This window comes from Pinus tabuliformis, chromosome 6 (genome assembly GCF_031772625.1).
Source record: "Pinus tabuliformis cultivar Carrire ecotype Pingquan chromosome 6, CPIR1, whole genome shotgun sequence".
NCBI classification, from domain to species: domain Eukaryota; kingdom Viridiplantae; phylum Streptophyta; class Pinopsida; order Pinales; family Pinaceae; genus Pinus; species Pinus tabuliformis.
The window spans coordinates 722,376,183-722,386,948 of NC_142292.1; the positions used below are offsets into that span (position 1 = coordinate 722,376,183).

At 31.9% G+C, this 10,766-nt stretch overlaps 1 pseudogene; it reads right to left on the minus strand.

Moving 5' to 3' along the window:
• Window positions 1–1,089: 1,089 nt before the first annotated feature.
• On the minus strand, window positions 1,090–2,347 carry LOC149260730 (eukaryotic initiation factor 4A-1 pseudogene; annotated as a pseudogene).
• Between the last annotated feature and the right edge of the window lie 8,419 nt (window positions 2,348–10,766).

The following is a 10,766-nucleotide window of genomic DNA, read 5'->3' on the forward strand; positions in this document are numbered from 1 at the left end:
AATCTACATGGTATGATGGAGTAAGTTAATGTGTTTACAACTTGAAAGTAATGAACTTCATAATGTTGAGTGTTTATTTTAATTAAACTTGTTGATATTTATATATGTTTATATTTATATTATTTGTTTTTCATTTACATAATTTATTTATTATTTAAATAATTTCAAAAACTACAGTTTTATATTTTTAATTAAATAATAATATATATATTTTATATTATTCACTCCGTGGTGTACCCAATTAATTAACAATTAATATGACTACATCATATAAATCATTCGCTCCTTGGTGTACCCAATTAATTAGCAATTAATATGACTACACTTCATCTGGTAAAAAACATATCAAGCCTTAAATTAAAAAGGTTTAAAAATCTAAATTAAAATGTGTTATTATCCTCACAATTAGGTTAAAAACAGTGCCTCTTCTCATATAAATCATTCACCCATTTTGTACCTAATTAATGATCAATTAAAATAACTACATCTTCCAAGAAACATCTAGTCATATAAATCATTCACCCATTCTTGTACCTAATTAGTGAACAATTAAAATAACTACACCTTCCAAGAAACATCAGTTTGTAAAAGAGTTTCAAAGCTTAAATTAAAAACATTTTAAAATCTTGTTTTAAGAGTGGTACACCAAACAATACAATATATACCTAAAGTAAGGGGAATAGATATTCAATGGCGCTATCAGTATACTCTTGAACCTTTTTTTTCAAAAAAAAATATCGCATCATATTTGCATATAATATAACAATTGGTATCACAAATAATCTAAGTGGTACAAAATTTGCAAGGAATGCACCCTATACATCAGACAAAAACTTGAATAGTCCTTATCTGGGTGAACAGCAAGCTTTTAGCGCCCAACACCTACTCCAATACAAAGAAATCTCAAATTTATACGGCTCAAAGATTACTACTCAGAACCTCTCACTTGCTTTTTGGCGAAAATCTCAAATTTATACGCCTCAAAGATTACTACTCAAAACCTCTCACTTGTTTTGAGGCGAGGTAAAGAATTGCCTGACCATAAAAATAAAAAATAAAAAAGATAATTTGAATATCTAGCGCAAAAACTTTCTAACAAGACCTCAAAGAAGATCAGCAACATGAGAAGGAAGCTCCTCAACAACGACATTGTAGAACCTCTGAACGTCTTGTAGCATTCTCTCATCATCTCTTGTAACAAAGTTAATTGCCACACCCTTCCTTCCAAACCTGCCACTACGACCAATTCGATGGAGATAGTTTTCTGGCTGGGTAGGAAGGTCATAGTTGATTACTAGTGAGACTTGTTGCACATCAATACCACGTGCCAGCAGATCAGTTGTAATCAGTACACGTGAGGATCCAGATCGAAATTCCCTCATAATGATATCCCTGGTGTTTTGATCCATGTCCCCATGAGTAGCAGAGACAGTGTGGTCACGAGCTGTCATCTTGTCCGTCAACCAATCAACCTTTCGCCTGGTGTTAACAAAAATAACACTCTGTGTGATTGCCAGGGTCTCATACAGATCACACAGTGTATCAAGTTTCCAATCCTCTTTTTCAACATTGACATAGAACTGCTTGATACCCTCGAGTGTCAACTCGTCCCTCTTCACTAGAATCCTCACAGGCTTACTCATGAATTTCCTGGTGATCTCAAGTGCTTCAGGAGGCATTGTAGCAGAGAAAACACCCACCTGAATCGTTGAAGGGAGTAGCTGAAAAATATCATAGATCTGGTCTTTGAAACCCCTGGAAAGCATTTCATCGGCTTCATCCAGCACAAACATCTTGATGCAATCGGGGCGAAGAGAGTGCCTGCGTAACATGTCAAACACACGGCCCGGGGTTCCAACAACAACATGAACTCCACTCATGAGTATACGCTGGTCATCGCGAACACTGGTTCCACCTACGCAGGCATGAACTTTAACCTGCAAGTAATCCCCGAGAGCGCGCATGACCTTTTCGATTTGTTGTGCAAGCTCTCGGGTGGGGGCGAGAACCAAAGCCTGGCATTCCAGCAAGCCATAGTCGAGTTGCTGCAGAATTCCGGAACAGAAAGTCGCTGTCTTGCCCGTTCCAGACTGGGCCTGCTGTATCACATCAAGACCCTTGCAGAACGGCACTATTCCCCTCTGCTGAATCGCAGATGGCTTCTCAAACCCATAGGCGTAGATGCCTCTAAGAAGATTCTCGTGTAAGCCCATTTCATCGAAGCTTTCGTGAACTTCATCGTAGCTTGCGAAGAGCTCGTCGCCTTCTGTTGAAAGTATTTCCTTCATCTTGGCGTCATACTGACGAGCGTCGAAGAGAGTTGCATCTGCTCCCGTTCCGGCCATGATTATTAGGGTTTAATCCAAGCTGAAGAAACGGTTCGCCAGGCCAATTCGCAGAGCAGAGCAGACAGCAGCAGCAACGGCACAAAGAGTATACTCTTGAACCTATTACACCCGGTCACAAACCTGTTAAATAGGTACACCTAATTTCAAACAAGAACACGAACAGCTTCAAAACCCACCCTAATTATTTCAACAAATTTTAACAAAAACAAAAAAAATAAAAGAAACTACCTCCACGAAGAAAGTCGAACAGAAATCCCAGTGAGTTCTGGTTATATTCCAAAACACTTGATCTGACGAAAACCGTTTTCATATGAATCCACAACCTGCATAACGAAATCGACTAGAACTATAATTTTTATTTGTACAGATAAGAACCAAAGAGTAAAAAGGGTCGTTACCTTGAGTGAGAGGTCGGCTAGTTTTCGTTATAGAAACCCCTCGGTGGAATCGCTGCTTCATTATTAACTAAATCGGCCCATTTTATTTAACCTGGGCACACATCTCCTAAATCGTAATTTTGAACTTTTCCATTAAGACACTGGAAATAACTTTGATCACTATAGGGAAACTTTAAGCTTTTTAATTATCGCCATTTCCAAACGACTCATGAGCCCCAAAACGCAGAAAGGAACCATATCGACCTTATTTAGGGAGTGTTTACCCAACCAAACGAAGCCCCCACTCGAGGAAGGAACCATATCCACCTTATTTAAGGAGTGTTTACCCAGCGAAATAGAGAAAGGAACGGTATCCACCTAATGGAACCGTGCAGGAAGTGTTTAGCCTTTTAGTAAATTCGTTTCCTACCTTCTAAATGGGACCATGGTTATTTATATCTTTGGTGGTTGATGTTATTGGAACAAATACAATCCTTAACATCTTCCATTCTATTCCTTTCTATTTTGATATCCATGGTAATATTTATTGATGCATACTATTATACTTAAGATTCACTATTGGTTGCGGATGCATGCTATCATTTGATGGTATTCATTGCAACTTTGTCTCATTTGAGATCTTTTGTCTTCGTGTTTGTTTGAATATTTTATTTGTAATGCAAAGTAAGATGCTTTGAGTTTGGTTTTTATGGATCTTTTCGTAATTAAATCAAGATTATTTATCCAATTAGCTCTAATTCTAGGGTACCATGTAATGATTTTCCATCTCACTGTCCGTAGCAAAAGATTTCCTTATCTAATATAGTCTACTATGCATCAAAATTACAAGGGATCATGTCATCTTGCTTTGAATAAGACATTTTTCCATGAACTGCTCCACCCCTTCCACAACCCTACGAATAAACTAACAATTGAACTAGGAATATAAGAGTAGGTCATTCTTCTAAAATGCCACCATGGTGAGTGTGAATAATTAAAAATATGCAAATGCGGTCAAATTCCACTTTGGACTAGTCATTTGATGGACATGATGATGTCATTGTGTTCCTCTTTTTGAGAGGAAAAAAATCGACCTAGAGGTCACCTCGTTGAGATAAACAGAAGTTAGTTTTTGATTTTATGCACCCACTCATGGATATCTGATCAGGTCGGCTTCAATTTCATGCACACTTGGAAAGGTCGGCCTAAACATCAAATGGACATTGTTGGACCCCCTAGAGGCCTATAAATACAAGTGAACTAGAAGCTCATTCATACATCACAACATCGAGCATCTTCTTCTCTTATATCTGATTCGGTTCAGAACATTGGCGAAGGAAATTGTCGTACGGAGGTCCGAACTCTCAAATCCCAAGCTCGCATAAAATTATGGTTTTTGTTCTGGACGCTCGCACATAACTCGGAAATTTCATCCCTAGACGCACGCATGCTATGGGCAAGACAACGTCCACGAAGCTACAGATTCACACATGCTAACTTGAAGGGAGCGTGGAGATGTTTGTCTACAGTTGACCCTCATCCGAAGTTTTTTCAGGTTGTCTGAAGTCCGAATCAAGCTGTATCTGATATATTGTACCATTGTAAACTGGTTTCTAAAGTTGTTGGGTTGTATTACTGATCATATTGTCTTGGGCTCATTCTACTCTCTCCTGAACAATTTATGACAATCTAATAAAAGAAAAATTTCAAAGGGTTTTCCGCGTTGTGGGGCTTTCCCCTAGTCTTTGACCAAATCTGGTGTCTCTTGTTGATGTGTTGATTGTCTTCTTTATCATTGCATATATTTTTCTATCTCAGATTACTGCTGATGAATGGAAAGACTAATTGTAACTAGAAATTTTGCTAATTGAAGTTTGGAATTGGGCTAAGGTAATTGATACAACATAGAAAAATATGGAAAATTAACATGGTATCAGAGCTACTGTTAAGGACAAGCCCAAAATAAGACAAGCCTTGAAGCACTCATCTTTGAAAAGTTGAAACAACTAATCCAAATTCAATTAAAACAAAGGATTACCGAAATGCGTTTGCATTTGATAATAGAAAATATTCTTTTTTTTTGTCCTGTTTGCATATAGGAAACATAATCCAATGATGTTTGTGAAAACAATATGTATGTAAAAGCTTGGGAACATACAAAACTAAATACAAAGCGGAAAATTTCAGTCTCAAACTTCGAGGAGATGGAATAAGAGGATATTATAGTATCATCTGAAGGTGATCGAGTTTATGATCTTAATAGAGAAGGTAACATTTCAATTGCTTTCAAAGGGTATATATATATATATATATGTTTTATGTTTTTAAAATCAATGCGTATAATTATCTAGATAATAGTTAAAATATAGAGATCTTTAAATAGATAATAAAATCAAGTCCATTTTGATAAAGTTAATTACATGTTAATCATGATCTGAATTTACACTTGTTTTATTGTGCAAGATATGTATTTGTTGTAGTTGCACCCATTAACAACATAGAAAATGTCAAATATTATTTGATGTGGTGCAATGAATGAAAGATGAAGTTATTGGAAGACTACGATGATAACGGTTTTATATATGAAAGAGGGTCTATTATATTGAAAGGTCATTTTTTCCAAGAAACTCATCAAACTGAGAGTAATGTTTACTTTCAATACTATCAACCCGATGTCATAAGTTGTCAATATAGTCACTTGTCTGTGTAGTGCGCATAAAGCTGAAAGAAGTTCAATCAAAAAAGAAATTGAAAGTTAAAAAAATGGAGAATGTCAAAAACTGAAGATGAACGGATCATTGAGGATGGCATTCCATTACAATTTTTTTAATTGAACTTCCCAACAATTTCTTCTACTTGGATTCATCTTTGAGAACTTAGAGTTCAAGTTCATGTGGCTGGGAGGTCATATGGTTTTCACCTTTCGACGAAGCCCGGATACAACTTGTCCAAATATCTTTAAACACATTTTGTGGGGGTCCATTGCATATGCCTTACCATCAAAACAAGTTTTTAAACCTATTTCTAGATTTTATGATCCATGCCTTCTATATTCATTCCAAGATATAATCTCATTTAGATCACTTGAGAGATTTTATGAGTTCTAACTTCAAGCCGAACATGTTATCACCCTCAAATATTTTAACATTGACATATGGGTCCTACCTTAGATGTGTTATAAATAGACTTTGATCCACCTATATAGAGACTTTTTTTGGGAGGCTGAACTCTTTTATCAAGGGCCTACATACTTATTATACCCAAATAGACTTCAACATGGATTAATGGAAAATCAATTCGAGTTTGTTGACAACAAACCAAGCTGGGATTCTTTCTCTAGCAATTGACAAGATTTCAAAACCAATACAAGCTATACCTATAAAACCTCAAATTCAATCAATAATTGGTTGTGACAATTAGGTTTTCTTATGACAAGAACAAGAAAACCAATTTTCTTTGTCTTAGTTACAAATCTAAATCAATCGCACTCTCTCTCATCTCTCATGGCAAACTCTACAATTTCTTCACTCTTTTTTAAAATACTTCCATTATATCAACAAGTAACAAAGTTTTTAAAAACCCAATGAATTTCTATTAACTCCCTATTTTTTCTAGGTCTATCCATGTTTTGAACAACCAAATGACACTCACCCTAACTCCATAACAACATAGATTCCTTCTAGATTACATTTAGGAAAATATTACAAAATAAATAAAATTTAAGGAAACCATCTTCCTTTAGAAAAATAGGGTTGACATAAGGAGGTAAAACTGATTTAACTGGGACATACTCCTGCATCAACAACTCATGCTCCCCTGCCATGCGAAAAACACTTCATTGTAGAATGCCTCATTTCCATGCAAAAAGCACATCATTGTTTTTATTGGAAATGAGGCAAAACACTTCAACACAAAATGACAACAAAACAGTTGTTCCTGAGATAAAGGCATACATTTGTATAACATATAGGCCTTCCATGAAATGGAGGAATGAGGTATTTCCAGCACAAAAAAATAAAATCAAGCCAAATATAATCATCAAGGGGGCAAGCTATAAAATATGTTTCAAATTTCCAAAGCACCCATAGTAGGGAGAATGTGGCTTTTTCACTCCTAGGTATCTTAATGTTTTGTCCATCAGTTGACCTCCTATGTAAGAAACCATGCAAAGAAGAATTTTTTTGGCTACAAAGCAAATTTATATAGGCATATCATGTTAAACAACCATATTTATTTCATGTAATCTTTCCACAAAAGTTTGCTTACATAGTCTTCCAATTCAAGTTTTAAGTAGAGGCATGCCTACATTTTATAAATTCAATGGCTTGTCACCATTTTAAATAAAAAAATACCCATTCTATTGTTTGGCTATCGATCACATAGTTATCCATTTTGATACCATTTTTAAATAATTGTAGGGATAAGAACTAAGCCTGATTAGCTAACGACATCCCTTCTTGTAGAACTAGGGGAGAATACCAAAGGAAATGGTCATTAAAAGGAAACCATACCACAATGAAGTGTCTTTCCATGAAATGAACAACTTAATAACCTACTATGCATTGCATTTTCTTTGGACCAGCAAAAGAATAACAACCATAACATAAGTAAGGGTTCCTATGAGGATGTACAAAGGAAGGCCCTACCAATTATTTTTCCCCTATGGATAACCTAGACTAATATTATTCTTGTGAACATGTTTCCTTGCTTCACGACAATTCATGGCCCCTATCATCCATTTAGAACAACAAGACTTATAACAAATATTTGTTGTGATAATAGTCAAACAATCATACTTATAGAAGAATAACATAAATATGAATTGGCATTGACAACCAAATTTTAAAAACACAATATCATTATTCTATATGAATCTCATTGACTCATTACAAAAAGAGAATCAAAAATCTTAAAAAATTCGTTACCTTTGGAATATATTCAAAATGTCAACCTACCTCCCTAATATTTTAATAATTATTAAAATTAACAAGTACCCTAATATTTTAATAAGTATTAAAAGTAAGGAGGACAAATTGGAGATAAAATTAGTGCACGCTATTCTTAACACGAAAATTCAAATTTTGGTGTACTATGAGATGGAGGCTACAGACTATCGTTATCCCCTTCAAGACAATACTTCTATCAACCATTACAAATAAATATATCAACACATATTAATAATAACTATCCAATTCTAAAGGAAAATATCTTTTTAGCCTGAATTAAATTTGGAATCAGTTTTACAATTGCGCACTTGAGAGGTCTAATATGGTGACAGATGCATCTTTTCGATTGTTAGTCCATCAGATATTCTTAATTTTCAGGTCATATTGAATACCTCTACGCCGATGCCTAGATCTTCAAAACCCAGGAATGGTGTCTCATGTTTCACATATAGATAATGCATGCTCATTTGAACTAAACTAAGATAATTTGTTAGTGTATCCCGTTAGAAATTTGTTGATGACAAATCTATTGTCATTGTTTTAGTTTTTTATTGAAGTTAGTGAACACACCTTCTCACATAAGCTGCTTGAAACCAATTTGAATATAAAGACAAGATTTTCCTTAATGTCTAGACACATTTTCTAGTTTGATTATATATATATATATATATATATATATATATATATACATATGTATGTTTCTATGTTGATATCAACCTTAACTCTACTCTACAACTTATGTTCTTATTAAGTGTTTCCTTTTTCATCCTTCCCCAATTTTGCTTTGGGAAATGTTCTGATCATAAGTAGTTGGTTTTTGATTCGTTCTCCAACACACAATGTTGGTTTTTGTTTCGTTTACCTTTCTTAATTTTGTTTTTTATTAATTGAGTTTTCATAATCAAATAACCTATTTTGATGAAACTAGATATATTGAATCAACTAATATTAAAGTAGGTTGAAATGTTTTCCTGTGATAGTAGCTACAACCACTTAAAAGTTTTATTTAAATAACGTCTAAATACATATTATTTAGCAGGGTATTTACGCAGTTTATTAAATATAATGATGAAATATTTTTATTGATGATTTTTACCAACTAGGGTATTCATATAAATTAAATGGCTAATAAATGTTGAGAAACATAAATCCATAATAACTATAAAAAACATTTACTTCATTATCTATCTTAAGTTCCTAGAACTAAAAAATTCATAAACAAATTAAATGTAAACTTTATTATTATTAATAATTATAGAATGAATGAATATATAAGTTAAACATATATACATTTAGGAAAACATGGAACACTATTTTTAAATGTGAAGAATTACTCTTCCCATCAAAATCCTTAATCTATAATACCATGGTGTATCAATACCATCCACCCAAAAAACTATAAGTCACTTCTAATGGCATTTCTTTATATGACATTTTTAATTAATCAATTTAATTAAAATGAACAAAAAAAGACATAACTAATTCGGAGATAAATCTAAACAGTTGATTTGAGTACTATTATTAGTGTTCTTGAATATTCCATGGAAGTTAAATTCCTATCATTTAACTAATAATTATAGATAATTAAATTAAATTTCTCCCTATTCCAAAATAGACAAGTCTATAAACGCTATTATATGTAGTGACCTTGATAATAAATATATATATATATATATATATTGAAATATTTATCCACTGGCGTTATGAATGGTTTATAAAGTAACTTACTTAAGTAAAGAAGCTTTAATATTGTAAAGACAAATATATTGAAATATGTATCTACTCTTGTTATGCATAATTTATAAATTCTCCTCCTAATGAGTATGTTGAAAGGTAGTTTAATATTCATAAAATATTATTATTATGATTATTATAAAATCAAATATAATTCTTTTGATTTATTTATATAATAGCATATATTCATAAAATATTATAAAATTATCTTTTTCAATTCAATTACATTTTTTTGGTTCATTTATTTATATGGCATATCTAGTGTATAGTAATTATTGATCTAATTTGATTTCCTTATTATTTATTTTTTTATAATAAATATAATATAAAATAAAACTAAATAAAGTGTTTTTTTCTAATTAAGTTCAATTTTAATGTGAATTATATTTTATAATAAATTTAATATAGAATAAAAATAAACTTTAATTATTTTATTAATTGAATTATATAAAAAAACTGGTATTATTTATAATACTTTTTGAAAATCTATCAAATTTGTTTAGAAGTCAATGCTCATTAATTGAAATTGAATTGATTTGTCTTCTTCTTAAATGAACCACAATGGTGGGAATTTGAATCTTTGATTTTTGAGTTCTTATGAATCTCAGATTTTGATCACCAATTGAGTTCCCCTCAGAGATAATATCTTTATTTTTGAAATCAAAATATAGTGTTAATACATTATTTTGATGAATTTTTCCCAATTGAAAAACAAACAAACAAACAAACATTTTCCAAACAAATCTAACAAAAACACTAACTTATAATGGTTTAAAAATTTCTCATGAGTATGTTTTCGAGGTAAGATTTTTAATCTCTTCTCTTTAGTGTATCAATGTCTTCATTGTCATCTTCAATAAAGCAAAACATATTTTAATCTATATGGTAAGATGGAATAAGTTAATATATTTACAAGTGGAGAGTAATGCACTTCAGAATTTTGAGTGTTTATTTTAATTAAACTTGCTAATATTTATATATATGTTTTTATTTATACTATTTATTTTTCATTTAAATAATTATTATTTATTTAATTATTATTTAAATAATTCTAAAAATAGTATTTTTATATTTTTAATTATAGTTTTTTTTATTAGATAATAATATATAGGTTTTAAACTAAAAATTTGCATCTCTTTTCGGTTGTTATTTTCACATATTGTTAAGTATTATTAATGTTAAATAAAAAAAATATTTATTAGTTTTAGGGAGCAACTCAATTGGTGATTAATGTAATATCAAAGAGAGGAGATTTACTGCTAACCATCTGTTGCACTAGATTCCTCTTGGATAAATAAATATACAGATAATAATAGATATTTATTAAGTGAATTCTTTTCCTCCTACATTATTTAGAATAC